The sequence below is a fragment of the Podarcis vaucheri genome, assembly GCF_965113315.1.
Source record: "Podarcis vaucheri genome assembly, chromosome: 4".
Lineage (NCBI taxonomy): Eukaryota > Metazoa > Chordata > Lepidosauria > Squamata > Lacertidae > Podarcis > Podarcis vaucheri.
In genome coordinates, this window is record NC_138762.1 from 102,650,169 (window position 1) to 102,666,733 (window position 16,565).

Sequence of the window (16,565 nt, forward strand, 5' to 3'; positions counted from 1 at the left end):
TGCAAGCTTCTTGCACCTTTTTTGAGTGAATTGCCAAAAGTCAGATTTTTGCTGAAATTGTGACCCCGGGGCTTAGGGATTTTTTCAAAAAAATATTTTCTGCCGGTTACGTTTTTGAGGGCTGATTTCTTGTCCTGTGATAAAAAGCCTTCTGTTTCCATCGCCAAAGCTTTCAGGGGATCATTTGCAAGCTTCTGGCACCATTTTTGAGTGAATTGCCAAAAGTCAGATTAGGGCTTAGGGATCATTTGCAAGCTTCTGGCACCATTTTTGAGTGAATTGCCAAAAGTCAGATTTTTGCTGAAATTGTGACCCCGGAGCTTAGGGATTTTTTCAAAAATATATTATCTGCCGCTTACGTTTTTGAGGGCTGATTTCTTGTCCTGTAATAAAAAGCCTTCTGTTTCCATCGCCACAGCTTTCAGGGAATCATTTGCAAGCTTCTGGCACCATTTTTGAGTGAATTGCCAAAAGTCAGATTTTTGCTGAAATTGTGACCCCGGGGCTTAGGGATTTTTTCAAAAAAATATTTTCTGCCGGTTAAGTTTTTGAGGGCGGATTTCTTGTCCTGTGATAAAAAGCCTTCTGTATCCATCGCCAAAGCTTTCAGGGGATCATTTGCAAGCTTCTGGCACCATTTTTGAGTGAATTGCCAAAAGTCAGATTTTGGCTGAAATTGTGACCCCGGGGCTTAGGGATTTTTTTCAAAAAAACGTTTTCTGCCGGTTACGTTTTTGAGGGCTGATTTCTTGTCCTGTGATAAAAAGCCTTCTGTTTCCATCGCCAAAGCTTTCAGGGGATCATTTGCAAGCTTCTGGCACCATTTTTGAGTGAATTGCCAAAAGTCAGATTTTTGCTGAAATTGTGACCCCGGGGCTTAGGGATTTTTTCAAAAAATTATTTTCTGCCGGTTAAGTTTTTGAGCGCGGATTTCTTGTCCTGTGATAAAAAGCCTTCTGTTTCCATCGCCAAAGCTTTCAGGGGATCATTTGCAAGCTTCTGGCACCATTTTTGAGTGAATTGCCAAAAGTCAGATTTTGGCTGAAATTGTGACCCCGGGGCTTAGGGATTTTTTCAAAAAAATATTTTCTGCCGGTTACGTTTTTGAGGGCTGATTTCTTGTCCTGTGATAAAAAGCCTTCTGTTTCCATGGCCAAAGCTTTCAGGGGATCATTAGCAAGCTTCTGGCACCATTTTTGAGTGAATTGCCAAAAGTCAGATTTTGGCTGAAATTGTGACCCCGGGGCTTAGGGATTTTTTCAAAAAAATATTTTCTGCCGGTTACGTTTTTGAGGGCTGATTTCTTGTCCTGTGATAAAAAGCCTTCTGTTTCCATCGCCAAAGCTTTCAGGGGATCATTTGCAAGCTTCTGGCACCATTTTTGAGTGAATTGCCAAAAGTCAGATTTTTGCTGAAATTGTGACCCCGGGGCTTAGGGGTTTTTTCAAAAAAACATTTTCTGCCGGTTACGTTTTTGAGGTCTGATTTCTTGTCCTGTGATAAAAAGCCTTCTGTTTCCATCGCCAAAGGTTTCAGGGAATCATTTGCAAGCTTCTGGCACCATTTTTGAGTGAATTGCCAAAAGTCAGATTAGGGCTTAGGGATCATTTGCAAGCTTCTGGCACCATTTTTGAGTGAATTGCCAAAAGTCAGATTTTTGCTGAAATTGTGACCCCGGGGCTTAGGGATTTTTACAAAAAAATATTTTCTGCCGGTTAAGTTTTTGAGCGCGGATTTCTTGTCCTGTGATAAAAAGCCTTCTGTTTCCATGGCCAAAGCTTTCAGGGGATCATTTGCAAGCTTCTGGCACCATTTTTGAGTGAATTGCCAAAAGTCAGATTTTTGCTGAAATTGTGACCCCGGGGCTTAGGGATTTTTTCAAAAAAATATTTTCTGCCGGTTACGTTTTTGAGGGCTGATTTCTTGTTCTGTGATAAAAAGCTTTCTGTTTCCATCGCCAAAGCTTTCAGGGGATCATTTGCAAGCTTCTGGCACCATTTTTGAGTGAATTGCCAAAAGTCAGATTTTTGCTGAAATTGTGACCCCGGGGCTTAGGGATTTTTTCAAAAAAATATTTTCTGCCGGTTACGTTTTTGAGGGCTGATTTCTTGTCCTGTGATAAAAAGCCTTCTGTTTCCATCGCCAAAGCTTTCAGGGGATCATTTGCAAGCTTCTGGCACCATTTTTGAGTGAATTGCCAAAAGTCAGATTTTTGCTAAAATTGTGACCCCGGGGCTTAGGGATATTTTCAAAAAAATATTTTCTGCCGGTTACGTTTTTGAGGGCTGATTTCTTGTCCTGTGATAAAAAGCCTTCTGTCTCCATCGCCAAAGCTTTCAGGGGATCATTTGCAAGCTTCTGGCACCATTTTTGAGTGAACTGCCAAAAGTCAGATTAGGGCTTAGGGATCATTTGCAAGCTTCTGGCACCATTTTTGAGTGAATTGCCAAAAATCAGATTTTTGCTGAAATTGTGACCCCGGGGCTTAGGGATTTTTTCAAAAAAATATTTTCTGCCGGTTAAGTTTTTGAGGGCTGATTTCTTATCCTGTGATAAAAAGCCTTCTGTTTCCATCGCCACAGCTTTCAGGGAATCATTTGCAAGCTTCTGGCACCATTTTTGAGTGAATTGCCAAAAGTCAGATTTTTGCTGAAATTGTGACCCCGGGGCTTAGGGATTTTTTCAAAAAAATATTTTCTGCCGGTTAAGTTTTTGAGGGCGGATTTCTTGTCCTGTGATAAAAAGCCTTCTGTATCCATCGCCAAAGCTTTCAGGGGATCATTTGCAAGCTTCTGGCACCATTTTTGAGTGAATTGCCAAAAGTCAGATTTTGGCTGAAATTGTGACCCCGGGGCTTAGGGATTTTTTTCAAAAAAACGTTTTCTGCCGGTTACGTTTTTGAGGGCTGATTTCTTGTCCTGTGATAAAAAGCCTTCTGTTTCCATCGCCAAAGCTTTCAGGGGATCATTTGCAAGCTTCTGGCACCATTTTTGAGTGAATTGCCAAAAGTCAGATTTTTGCTGAAATTGTGACCCCGGGGCTTAGGGATTTTTTCAAAAAATTATTTTCTGCCGGTTAAGTTTTTGAGCGCGGATTTCTTGTCCTGTGATAAAAAGCCTTCTGTTTCCATCGCCAAAGCTTTCAGGGGATCATTTGCAAGCTTCTGGCACCATTTTTGAGTGAATTGCCAAAAGTCAGATTTTGGCTGAAATTGTGACCCCGGGGCTTAGGGATTTTTTCAAAAAAATATTTTCTGCCGGTTACGTTTTTGAGGGCTGATTTCTTGTCCTGTGATAAAAAGCCTTCTGTTTCCATGGCCAAAGCTTTCAGGGGATCATTAGCAAGCTTCTGGCACCATTTTTGAGTGAATTGCCAAAAGTCAGATTTTGGCTGAAATTGTGACCCCGGGGCTTAGGGATTTTTTCAAAAAAATATTTTCTGCCGGTTACGTTTTTGAGGGCTGATTTCTTGTCCTGTGATAAAAAGCCTTCTGTTTCCATCGCCAAAGCTTTCAGGGGATCATTTGCAAGCTTCTGGCACCATTTTTGAGTGAATTGCCAAAAGTCAGATTTTTGCTGAAATTGTGACCCCGGGGCTTAGGGGTTTTTTCAAAAAAACATTTTCTGCCGGTTACGTTTTTGAGGTCTGATTTCTTGTCTTGTGATAAAAAGCCTTCTGTTTCCATCGCCAAAGGTTTCAGGGAATCATTTGCAAGCTTCTGGCACCATTTTTGAGTGAATTGCCAAAAGTCAGATTAGGGCTTAGGGATCATTTGCAAGCTTCTGGCACCATTTTTGAGTGAATTGCCAAAAGTCAGATTTTTGCTGAAATTGTGACCCCGGGGCTTAGGGATTTTTACAAAAAAATATTTTCTGCCGGTTAAGTTTTTGAGCGCGGATTTCTTGTCCTGTGATAAAAAGCCTTCTGTTTCCATGGCCAAAGCTTTCAGGGGATCATTTGCAAGCTTCTGGCACCATTTTTGAGTGAATTGCCAAAAGTCAGATTTTTGCTGAAATTGTGACCCCGGGGCTTAGGGATTTTTTCAAAAAAATATTTTCTGCCGGTTACGTTTTTGAGGGCTGATTTCTTGTCCTGTGATAAAAAGCCTTCTGTTTCCATCGCCAAAGCTTTCAGGGGATCATTTGCAAGCTTCTGGCACCATTTTTGAGTGAATTGCCAAAAGTCAGATTTTTGCTGAAATTGTGACCCCGGGGCTTAGGGATTTTTTCAAAAAAATATTTTCTGCCGGTTAAGTTTTTGAGGGCTGATTTCTTGTCCTGTGATAAGAAGCCTTCTGTTTCCATCGCCAAAGCTTTCAGGGGATCATTTGCAAGCTTCTGGCACCATTTTTGAGTGAATTGCCAAAAGTCAGATTTTTGCTAAAATTGTGACCCCGGGGCTTAGGGATATTTTCAAAAAAATATTTTCTGCCGGTTACGTTTTTGAGGGCTGATTTCTTGTCCTGTGATAAAAAGCCTTCTGTCTCCATCGCCAAAGCTTTCAGGGGATCATTTGCAAGCTTCTGGCACCATTTTTGAGTGAACTGCCAAAAGTCAGATTAGGGTTTAGGGATCATTTGCAAGCTTCTGGCACCATTTTTGAGTGAATTGCCAAAAATCAGATTTTTGCTGAAATTGTGACCCCGGGGCTTAGGGTTTTTTTTGAAAAAAATATTTTCTGCCGGTTAAGTTTTTGAGGGCTGATTTCTTATCCTGTGATAAAAAGCCTTCTGTTTCCATTGCCACAGCTTTGAGGGGATCATTTGCAAGCTTCTGGCACCATTTTTGAGTGAATTGCCAAAAGTCAGATTTTTGCTGAAATTGTGACCCCGGGGCTTAGGGATTTTTTCAAAAAAATATTTTCTGCCGGTTACGTTTTTGAGGGCTGATTTCTTGTCCTGTGATAAAAAGCCTTCTGTTTCCATCGCCACAGCTTTCAGGGGATCATTTGCAAGCTTCTGGCACCATTTTTGAGTGAATTGCCAAAAGTCAGATTTTGGCTGAAATTGTGACCCCGGGGCTTAGGGATTTTTTCAAAAAAATATTTTCTGCCGGTTACGTTTTTGAGGGCTGATTTCTTGTCCTGTGATAAAAAGCCTTCTGTTTCCATCGCCAAAGCTTTTAGGGGATCATTTGCAAGCTTCTGGCACCATTTTTGAGTGAATTGCCAAAAGTCAGATTAGGGCTTAGGGATCATTTGCAAGCTTCTGGCACCATTTTTGAGTGAATTGCCAAAAGTCAGATTTTGGCTGAAATTGTGACCCCGGGGCTTAGGGATTTTTTCAAAAAAATATTTTCTGCCGGTTACGTTTTTGAGGGCTGATTTCTTGTCCTGTGATAAAAAGCCTTCTGTTTCCATCGCCAAAGCTTTCAGGGGATCATTTGCAAGCTTCTGGCACCATTTTTGAGTGAATTGCCAAAAGCCAGATTTTGGCTGAAATTGTGACCCCGGGGCTTAGGGATTTATTCAAAAAAATATTTTCTGCCGGTTACGTTTTTGAGGGCTGATTTCTTGTCCTGTGATAAAAAGCCTTCTGTTTCCATCGCCAAAGCTTTCAGGGGATCATTTGCAAGCTTCTGGCACCATTTTTGAGTGAATTACCAAAAGTCAGATTTTTGCTGAAATTGTGACCCCGGGGCTTAGGGATTTTTTCAAAAAAATATTGTCTGCCGGTTAAGTTTTTGAGGGCTGATTTCTTGTCCTGTGATAAAAAGCCTTCTGTTTCCATCGCCAAAGCTTTCAGGGGATCATTTGCAAGCTTCTGGCACCATTTTTGAGTGAATTGCCAAAAGTCAGATTTTTGCTGAAATTGTGACCCCGGGGCTTAGGGATTTTTTCAAAAAAATATTTTCTGCCGGTTACGTTTTTGAGGGCTGATTTCTTGTCCTGTGATAAAAAGCCTTCTGTTTCCATGGCCAAAGCTTTCAGGGTTTCATTTGCAAGCTTCTGGCACCATTTTTGAGTGAATTGCCAAAAGTCAGATTTTGGCTGAAATTGTGACCCCGGGGCTTAGGGATTTTTTCAAAAAAATATTTTCTGCCGGTTACGTTTTTGAGGGCTGATTTCTTGTCCTGTGATAAAAAGCCTTCTGTTTCCATCGCCAAAGCTTTCAGGGGATCATTTGCAAGCTTCTGGCACCATTTTTGAGTGAATTGCCAAAAGTCAGATTTTTGCTGAAATTGTGACCCCGGGGCTTAGGGATTTTTTCAAAAAAACATTTTCTGCCGGTTACGTTTTTGAGGGCTGATTTCTTGTCCTGTGATAAAAAGCCTTCTGCTTCCATCGCCAAAGGTTTCAGGGAATCATTTGCAAGCTTCTGGCACCATTTTTGAGTGAATTGCCAAAAGTCAGATTATTGCTTAGGGATCATTTGCAAGCTTCTGGCACCATTTTTGAGTGAATTGCCAAAAGTCAGATTTTTGCTGAAATTGTGACCCCGGGGCTTAGGGATTTTTTCAAAAAAATATTTTCTGCCGGTTACGTTTTTGAGGGCTGATTTCTTGTCCTGTGATAAAAAGCCTTCTGTTTCCATCGCCACAGCTTTCAGGGGATCATTTGCAAGCTTCTGGCACCATTTTTGAGTGAATTGCCAAAAGTCAGATTAGGGCTTAGGGATCATTTGCAAGCTTCTGGCACCATTTTTGAGTGAATTGCCAAAAGTCAGATTTTTGCTGAAATTGTGACCCCGGGGCTTAGGGATTTTTTCAAAAAAATATTTTCTGCCGGTTAAGTTTTTGAGCGCGGATTTCTTGTCCTGTGATAAAAAGCCTTCTGTTTCCATCGCCAAAGCTTTCAGGGGATCATTTGCAAGCTTCTGGCACCATTTTTGAGTGAATTGCCAAAAGTCAGATTTTTGCTGAAATTGTGACCCCGGGGCTTAGGGATTTTTTCAAAAAAATATTTTCTGCCGGTTACGTTTTTGAGGGCTGATTTCTTGTCCTGTGATAAAAAGCCTTCTGTTTCCATCGCCAAAGCTTTCAGGAGATCATTTGCAAGCTTCTGGCACCATTTTTGAGTGAATTGCCAAAAGTCAGATTAGGGCTTAGGGATCATTTGCAAGCTTCTGGCACCATTTTTGAGTGAATTGCCAAAAGTCAGATTTTTGCTGAAATTGTGACCCCGGGGCTTAGGGATTTTTTCAAAAAAATATTTTCTGCCGGTTACGTTTTTGAGGGCTGATTTCTTGTCCTGTGATAAAAAGCCTTCTGTTTCCATCGCCACAGCTTTCAGGGGATCATTTGCAAGCTTCTGGCACCATTTTTGAGTGAATTGCCAAAAGTCAGATTAGGGCTTAGGGATCATTTGCAAGCTTCTGGCACCATTTTTGAGTGAATTGCCAAAAGTCAGATTTTTGCTGAAATTGTGACCCCGGGGCTTAGGGATTTTTTCAAAAAAATATTTTCTGCCGGTTAAGTTTTTGAGCGCGGATTTCTTGTCCTGTGATAAAAAGCCTTCTGTTTCCATTGCCAAAGCTTTCAGGGGATCATTTGCAAGCTTCTGGCACCATTTTTGAGTGAATTGCCAAAAGTCAGATTTTTGCTGAAATTGTGACCCCGGGGCTTAGGGATTTTTTCAAAAAAATATTTTCTGCCGGTTACGTTTTTGAGGGCTGATTTCTTGTCCTGTGATAAAAAGCCTTCTGTTTCCATCGCCAAAGCTTTCAGGAGATCATTTGCAAGCTTCTGGCACCATTTTTGAGTGAATTGCCAAAAGTCAGATTAGGGCTTAGGGATCATTTGCAAGCTTCTGGCACCATTTTTGAGTGAATTGCCAAAAGTCAGATTTTTGCTGAAATTGTGACCCCGGGGCTTAGGGATTTTTTCAAAAAAATATTTTCTGCCGGTTACGTTTTTGAGGGCTGATTTCTTGTCCTGTGATAAAAAGCCTTCTGTTTCCATCGCCAAAGCTTTCAGGGGATCATTTGCAAGCTTCTGGCACCATTTTTGAGTGAATTGCCAAAAGTCAGATTTTTGCTGAAATTGTGACCCCGGCCGGGTCTTAGGGATTTTTTCAAAAAAATATTTTCTGCCGGTTAAGTTTTTGAGGGCTGATTTCTTGTCCTGTGATAAAAAGCCTTCTGTTTCCATCGCCAAAGCTTTCAGGGGATCATTTGCAAGCTTCTGGCACCATTTTTGAGTGAATTGCCAAAAGTCAGATTTTTGCTGAAATTGTGACCCCGGGGCTTAGGGATTTTTTCAAAAAAATATTTTCTGCCGGTTACGTTTTTGAGGGCTGATTTCTTGTCCTGTGATAAAAAGCCTTCTGTTTCCATGGCCAAAGCTTTCAGGGGATCATTTGCAAGCTTCTGGCACCATTTTTGAGTGAATTGCCAAAAGTCAGATTTTTGCTGAAATTGTGACCCCGGGGCTTAGGGATTTTTTCAAAAAAATATTTTCTGCCGGTTACGTTTTTGAGGGCTGATTTCTTGTCCTGTGATAAAAAGCCTTCTGTTTCCATCGCCAAAGCTTTCAGGGGATCATTTGCAAGCTTCTGGCACCATTTTTGAGTGAATTGCCAAAAGTCAGATTTTTGCTGAAATTGTGACCCCGGGGCTTAGGGATTTTTTCAAAAAAATATTTTCTGCCGGTTAAGTTTTTGAGGGCTGATTTCTTGTCCTGTGATAAAAAGCCTTCTGTTTCCATGGCCAAAGCTTTCAGGGGATCATTTGCAAGCTTCTGGCACCATTTTTGAGTGAATTGCCAAAAGTCAGATTTTTGCTAAAATTGTGACCCCGGGGCTTACGGATATTTTCAAAAAAATATTTTCTGCCGGTTACGTTTTTGAGGGCTGATTTCTTGTCCTGTGATAAAAAGCCTTCTGTCTCCATCGCCAAAGCTTTCAGGGGATCATTTGCAAGCTTCTGGCACCATTTTTGAGTGAATTGCCAAAAGTCAGATTTTTGCTGAAATTGTGACCCCGGGGCTTAGGGATTTTTTCAAAAAAATATTTTCTGCCGGTTACGTTTTTGAGGGCTGATTTCTTGTCCTGTGATAAAAAGCCTTCTGTTTCCATGGCCAAAGCTTTCAGGGTTTCATTTGCAAGCTTCTGGCACCATTTTTGAGTGAATTGCCAAAAGTCAGATTTTGGCTGAAATTGTGACCCCGGGGCTTAGGGATTTTTTCAAAAAAATATTTTCTGCCGGTTACGTTTTTGAGGGCTGATTTCTTGTCCTGTGATAAAAAGCCTTCTGTTTCCATCGCCAAAGCTTTCAGGGGATCATTTGCAAGCTTCTGGCACCATTTTTGAGTGAATTGCCAAAAGTCAGATTTTTGCTGAAATTGTGACCCCGGGGCTTAGGGATTTTTTCAAAAAAACATTTTCTGCCGGTTACGTTTTTGAGGGCTGATTTCTTGTCCTGTGATAAAAAGCCTTCTGCTTCCATCGCCAAAGGTTTCAGGGAATCATTTGCAAGCTTCTGGCACCATTTTTGAGTGAATTGCCAAAAGTCAGATTATTGCTTAGGGATCATTTGCAAGCTTCTGGCACCATTTTTGAGTGAATTGCCAAAAGTCAGATTTTTGCTGAAATTGTGACCCCGGGGCTTAGGGATTTTTTCAAAAAAATATTTTCTGCCGGTTACGTTTTTGAGGGCTGATTTCTTGTCCTGTGATAAAAAGCCTTCTGTTTCCATCGCCACAGCTTTCAGGGGATCATTTGCAAGCTTCTGGCACCATTTTTGAGTGAATTGCCAAAAGTCAGATTAGGGCTTAGGGATCATTTGCAAGCTTCTGGCACCATTTTTGAGTGAATTGCCAAAAGTCAGATTTTTGCTGAAATTGTGACCCCGGGGCTTAGGGATTTTTTCAAAAAAATATTTTCTGCCGGTTAAGTTTTTGAGCGCGGATTTCTTGTCCTGTGATAAAAAGCCTTCTGTTTCCATCGCCAAAGCTTTCAGGGGATCATTTGCAAGCTTCTGGCACCATTTTTGAGTGAATTGCCAAAAGTCAGATTTTTGCTGAAATTGTGACCCCGGGGCTTAGGGATTTTTTCAAAAAAATATTTTCTGCCGGTTACGTTTTTGAGGGCTGATTTCTTGTCCTGTGATAAAAAGCCTTCTGTTTCCATCGCCAAAGCTTTCAGGAGATCATTTGCAAGCTTCTGGCACCATTTTTGAGTGAATTGCCAAAAGTCAGATTAGGGCTTAGGGATCATTTGCAAGCTTCTGGCACCATTTTTGAGTGAATTGCCAAAAGTCAGATTTTTGCTGAAATTGTGACCCCGGGGCTTAGGGATTTTTTCAAAAAAATATTTTCTGCCGGTTACGTTTTTGAGGGCTGATTTCTTGTCCTGTGATAAAAAGCCTTCTGTTTCCATCGCCAAAGCTTTCAGGGGATCATTTGCAAGCTTCTGGCACCATTTTTGAGTGAATTGCCAAAAGTCAGATTTTTGCTGAAATTGTGACCCCGGCCGGGTCTTAGGGATTTTTTCAAAAAAATATTTTCTGCCGGTTAAGTTTTTGAGGGCTGATTTCTTGTCCTGTGATAAAAAGCCTTCTGTTTCCATCGCCAAAGCTTTCAGGGGATCATTTGCAAGCTTCTGGCACCATTTTTGAGTGAATTGCCAAAAGTCAGATTTTTGCTGAAATTGTGACCCCGGGGCTTAGGGATTTTTTCAAAAAAATATTTTCTGCCGGTTACGTTTTTGAGGGCTGATTTCTTGTCCTGTAATAAAAAGCCTTCTGTTTCCATGGCCAAAGCTTTCAGGGGATCATTTGCAAGCTTCTGGCACCATTTTTGAGTGAATTGCCAAAAGTCAGATTTTTGCTGAAATTGTGACCCCGGGGCTTAGGGATTTTTTCAAAAAAATATTTTCTGCCGGTTACGTTTTTGAGGGCTGATTTCTTGTCCTGTGATAAAAAGCCTTCTGTTTCCATCGCCAAAGCTTTCAGGGGATCATTTGCAAGCTTCTGGCACCATTTTTGAGTGAATTGCCAAAAGTCAGATTTTTGCTGAAATTGTGACCCCGGGGCTTAGGGATTTTTTCAAAAAAATATTTTCTGCCGGTTAAGTTTTTGAGGGCTGATTTCTTGTCCTGTGATAAAAAGCCTTCTGTTTCCATGGCCAAAGCTTTCAGGGGATCATTTGCAAGCTTCTGGCACCATTTTTGAGTGAATTGCCAAAAGTCAGATTTTTGCTAAAATTGTGACCCCGGGGCTTAGGGATATTTTCAAAAAAATATTTTCTGCCGGTTACGTTTTTGAGGGCTGATTTCTTGTCCTGTGATAAAAAGCCTTCTGTCTCCATCGCCAAAGCTTTCAGGGGATCATTTGCAAGCTTCTGGCACCATTTTTGAGTGAATTGCCAAAAGTCAGATTAGGGCTTAGGGATCATTTGCAAGCTTCTGGCACCATTTTTGAGTGAATTGCCAAAAATCAGATTTTTGCTGAAATTGTGACCCCGGGGCTTAGGGATTTTTTCAAAAAAATATTTTCTGCCGGTTAAGTTTTTGAGGGCTGATTTCTTATCCTGTGATAAAAAGCCTTCTGTTTCCATCGCCACAGCTTTCAGGGGATCATTTGCAAGCTTCTGGCACCATTTTTGAGTGAATTGCCAAAAGTCAGATTTTTGCTGAAATTGTGACCCCGGGTCTTAGGGATTTTTTCAAAAAAATATTTTCTGCCGGTTAAGTTTTTGAGCGCGGATTTCTTGTCCTGTGATAAAAAGCCTTCTGTTTCCATCGCCAAAGCTTTCAGGGGATCATTTGCAAGCTTCTGGCACCATTTTTGAGTGAATTGCCAAAAGCCAGATTTTGGCTGAAATTGTGACCCCGGGGCTTAGGGATTTATTCAAAAAAATATTTTCTGCCGGTTACGTTTTTGAGGGCTGATTTCTTGTCCTGTGATAAAAAGCCTTCTGTTTCCATCGCCAAAGCTTTCAGGGGATCATTTGCAAGCTTCTGGCACCATTTTTGAGTGAATTACCAAAAGTCAGATTTTTGCTGAAATTGTGACCCCGGGGCTTAGGGATTTTTTCAAAAAAATATTGTCTGCCGGTTAAGTTTTTGAGGGCTGATTTCTTGTCCTGTGATAAAAAGCCTTCTGTTTCCATCGCCAAAGCTTTCAGGGGATCATTTGCAAGCTTCTGGCACCATTTTTGAGTGAATTGCCAAAAGTCAGATTTTTGCTGAAATTGTGACCCCGGGGCTTAGGGATTTTTTCAAAAAAATATTTTCTGCCGGTTACGTTTTTGAGGGCTGATTTCTTGTCCTGTGATAAAAAGCCTTCTGTTTCCATGGCCAAAGCTTTCAGGGTTTCATTTGCAAGCTTCTGGCACCATTTTTGAGTGAATTGCCAAAAGTCAGATTTTGGCTGAAATTGTGACCCCGGGGCTTAGGGATTTTTTCAAAAAAATATTTTCTGCCGGTTACGTTTTTGAGGGCTGATTTCTTGTCCTGTGATAAAAAGCCTTCTGTTTCCATCGCCAAAGCTTTCAGGGGATCATTTGCAAGCTTCTGGCACCATTTTTGAGTGAATTGCCAAAAGTCAGATTTTTGCTGAAATTGTGACCCCGGGGCTTAGGGATTTTTTCAAAAAAACATTTTCTGCCGGTTACGTTTTTGAGGGCTGATTTCTTGTCCTGTGATAAAAAGCCTTCTGCTTCCATCGCCAAAGGTTTCAGGGAATCATTTGCAAGCTTCTGGCACCATTTTTGAGTGAATTGCCAAAAGTCAGATTATTGCTTAGGGATCATTTGCAAGCTTCTGGCACCATTTTTGAGTGAATTGCCAAAAGTCAGATTTTTGCTGAAATTGTGACCCCGGGGCTTAGGGATTTTTTCAAAAAAATATTTTCTGCCGGTTACGTTTTTGAGGGCTGATTTCTTGTCCTGTGATAAAAAGCCTTCTGTTTCCATCGCCACAGCTTTCAGGGGATCATTTGCAAGCTTCTGGCACCATTTTTGAGTGAATTGCCAAAAGTCAGATTAGGGCTTAGGGATCATTTGCAAGCTTCTGGCACCATTTTTGAGTGAATTGCCAAAAGTCAGATTTTTGCTGAAATTGTGACCCCGGGGCTTAGGGATTTTTTCAAAAAAATATTTTCTGCCGGTTAAGTTTTTGAGCGCGGATTTCTTGTCCTGTGATAAAAAGCCTTCTGTTTCCATCGCCAAAGCTTTCAGGGGATCATTTGCAAGCTTCTGGCACCATTTTTGAGTGAATTGCCAAAAGTCAGATTTTTGCTGAAATTGTGACCCCGGGGCTTAGGGATTTTTTCAAAAAAATATTTTCTGCCGGTTACGTTTTTGAGGGCTGATTTCTTGTCCTGTGATAAAAAGCCTTCTGTTTCCATCGCCAAAGCTTTCAGGAGATCATTTGCAAGCTTCTGGCACCATTTTTGAGTGAATTGCCAAAAGTCAGATTAGGGCTTAGGGATCATTTGCAAGCTTCTGGCACCATTTTTGAGTGAATTGCCAAAAGTCAGATTTTTGCTGAAATTGTGACCCCGGGGCTTAGGGATTTTTTCAAAAAAATATTTTCTGCCGGTTACGTTTTTGAGGGCTGATTTCTTGTCCTGTGATAAAAAGCCTTCTGTTTCCATCGCCACAGCTTTCAGGGGATCATTTGCAAGCTTCTGGCACCATTTTTGAGTGAATTGCCAAAAGTCAGATTTTTGCTGAAATTGTGACCCCGGCCGGGTCTTAGGGATTTTTTCAAAAAAATATTTTCTGCCGGTTAAGTTTTTGAGGGCTGATTTCTTGTCCTGTGATAAAAAGCCTTCTGTTTCCATGGCCAAAGCTTTCAGGGGATCATTTGCAAGCTTCTGGCACCATTTTTGAGTGAATTGCCAAAAGTCAGATTTTTGCTAAAATTGTGACCCCGGGGCTTAGGGATATTTTCAAAAAAATATTTTCTGCCGGTTACGTTTTTGAGGGCTGATTTCTTGTCCTGTGATAAAAAGCCTTCTGTCTCCATCGCCAAAGCTTTCAGGGGATCATTTGCAAGCTTCTGGCACCATTTTTGAGTGAATTGCCAAAAGTCAGATTAGGGCTTAGGGATCATTTGCAAGCTTCTGGCACCATTTTTGAGTGAATTGCCAAAAATCAGATTTTTGCTGAAATTGTGACCCCGGGGCTTAGGGATTTTTTCAAAAAAATATTTTCTGCCGGTTAAGTTTTTGAGGGCTGATTTCTTATCCTGTGATAAAAAGCCTTCTGTTTCCATCGCCACAGCTTTCAGGGGATCATTTGCAAGCTTCTGGCACCATTTTTGAGTGAATTGCCAAAAGTCAGATTTTTGCTGAAATTGTGACCCCGGGTCTTAGGGATTTTTTCAAAAAAATATTTTCTGCCGGTTAAGTTTTTGAGCGCGGATTTCTTGTCCTGTGATAAAAAGCCTTCTGTTTCCATCGCCAAAGCTTTCAGGGGATCATTTGCAAGCTTCTGGCACCATTTTTGAGTGAATTGCCAAAAGTCAGATTTTTGCTGAAATTGTGACCCCGGCCGGGGCTTAGGGATTTTTTCAAAAAAATATTTTCTGCCGGTTAAGTTTTTGAGGGCTGATTTCTTGTCCTGTGATAAAAAGCCTTCTGTTTCCATCGCCAAAGCTTTCAGGGGATCATTTGCAAGCTTCTGGCACCATTTTTGAGTGAATTGCCAAAAGTGAGATTTTGGCTGAAATTGTGACCCCGGGGCTTAGGGATTTTTTCAAAAAAATATTTTCTGCCGGTTACGTTTTTGAGGGCTGATTTCTTGTCCTGTGATAAAAAGCCTTCTGTTTCCATGGCCAAAGCTTTCAGGGGATCATTTGCAAGCTTCTGGCACCATTTTTGAGTGAATTGCCAAAAGTCAGATTTTTGCTGAAATTGTGACCCCGGGGCTTAGGGATTTTTTCAAAAAAATATTTTCTGCCGGTTACGTTTTTGAGGGCTGATTTCTTGTCCTGTGATAAAAAGCCTTCTGTTTCCATCGCCAAAGCTTTCAGGGGATCATTTGCAAGCTTCTGGCACCATTTTTGAGTGAATTGCCAAAAGTCAGATTTTTGCTGAAATTGTGACCCCGGGGCTTAGGGATTTTTTCAAAAAAATATTTTCTGCCGGTTAAGTTTTTGAGGGCTGATTTCTTGTCCTGTGATAAAAAGCCTTCTGTTTCCATCGCCAAAGCTTTCAGGGGATCATTTGCAAGCTTCTGGCACCATTTTTGAGTGAATTGCCAAAAGTCAGATTTTTGCTAAAATTGTGACCCCGGGGCTTAGGGATATTTTCAAAAAAATATTTTCTGCCGGTTACGTTTTTGAGGGCTGATTTCTTGTCCTGTGATAAAAAGCCTTCTGTCTCCATCGCCAAAGCTTTCAGGGGATCATTTGCAAGCTTCTGGCACCATTTTTGAGTGAATTGCCAAAAGTCAGATTAGGGCTTAGGGATCATTTGCAAGCTTCTGGCACCATTTTTGAGTGAATTGCCAAAAATCAGATTTTTGCTGAAATTGTGACCCCGGGGCTTAGGGATATTTTCAAAAAAAAATTTTCTGCCGGTTAAGTTTTTGAGGGCTGATTTCTTGTCCTGTGATAAAAAGCCTTCTGTTTCCATCGCCACAGCTTTCAGGGGATCATTTGCAAGCTTCTGGCACCATTTTTGAGTGAATTGCCAAAAGTCAGATTTTTGCTGAAATTGTGACCCCGGGTCTTAGGGATTTTTTCAAAAAAATATTTTCTGCCGGTTAAGTTTTTGAGCGCGGATTTCTTGTCCTGTGATAAAAAGCCTTCTGTTTCCATCGCCAAAGCTTTCAGGGGATCATTTGCAAGCTTCTGGCACCATTTTTGAGTGAATTGCCAAAAGTCAGATTTTTACTGAAATTGTGACCCCGGGGCTTAGGGATTTTTTCAAAAAAATATTTTCTGCCGGTTACGTTTTTGAGGGCTGATTTCTTGTCCTGTGATAAAAAGCCTTCTGTTTCCATCGCCAAAGCTTTCAGGGGATCATTTGCAAGCTTCTGGCACCATTTTTGAGTGAATTGCCAAAAGTCAGATTAGGGCTTAGGGATCATTTGCAAGCTTCTGGCACCATTTTTGAGTGAATTGCCAAAAGTCAGATTTTTGCTGAAATTGTGACCCCGGGGCTTAGGGATTTTTTCAAAAATATATTTTCTGCCGCTTACGTTTTTGAGGGCTGATTTCTTGTCCTGTGATAAAAAGCCTTCTGTTTCCATCGCCACAGCTTTCAGGGAATCATTTGCAAGCTTCTGGCACCATTTTTGAGTGAATTGCCAAAAGTCAGATTTTGGCTGAAATTGTGACCCCGGGGCTTAGGGATTTTTTCAAAAAAATATTTTCTGCCGGTTACGTTTTTGAGGGCTGATTTCTTGTCCTGTGATAAAAAGCCTTCTGTTTCCATCGCCACAGCTTTCAGGGGATCATTTGCAAGCTTCTGGCACCATTTTTGAGTGAATTGCCAAAAGTCAGATTAGGGCTTAGGGATCATTTGCAAGCTTCTGGCACCATTTTTGAGTGAATTGCCAAAAGTCAGATTTTTGCTGAAATTGTGACCCCGGGGCTTAGGGATTTTTTCAAAAAAATATTTTCTGCCGGTTAAGTTTTTGAGCGCGGATTTCTTGTCCTGTGATAAAAAGCCTTCT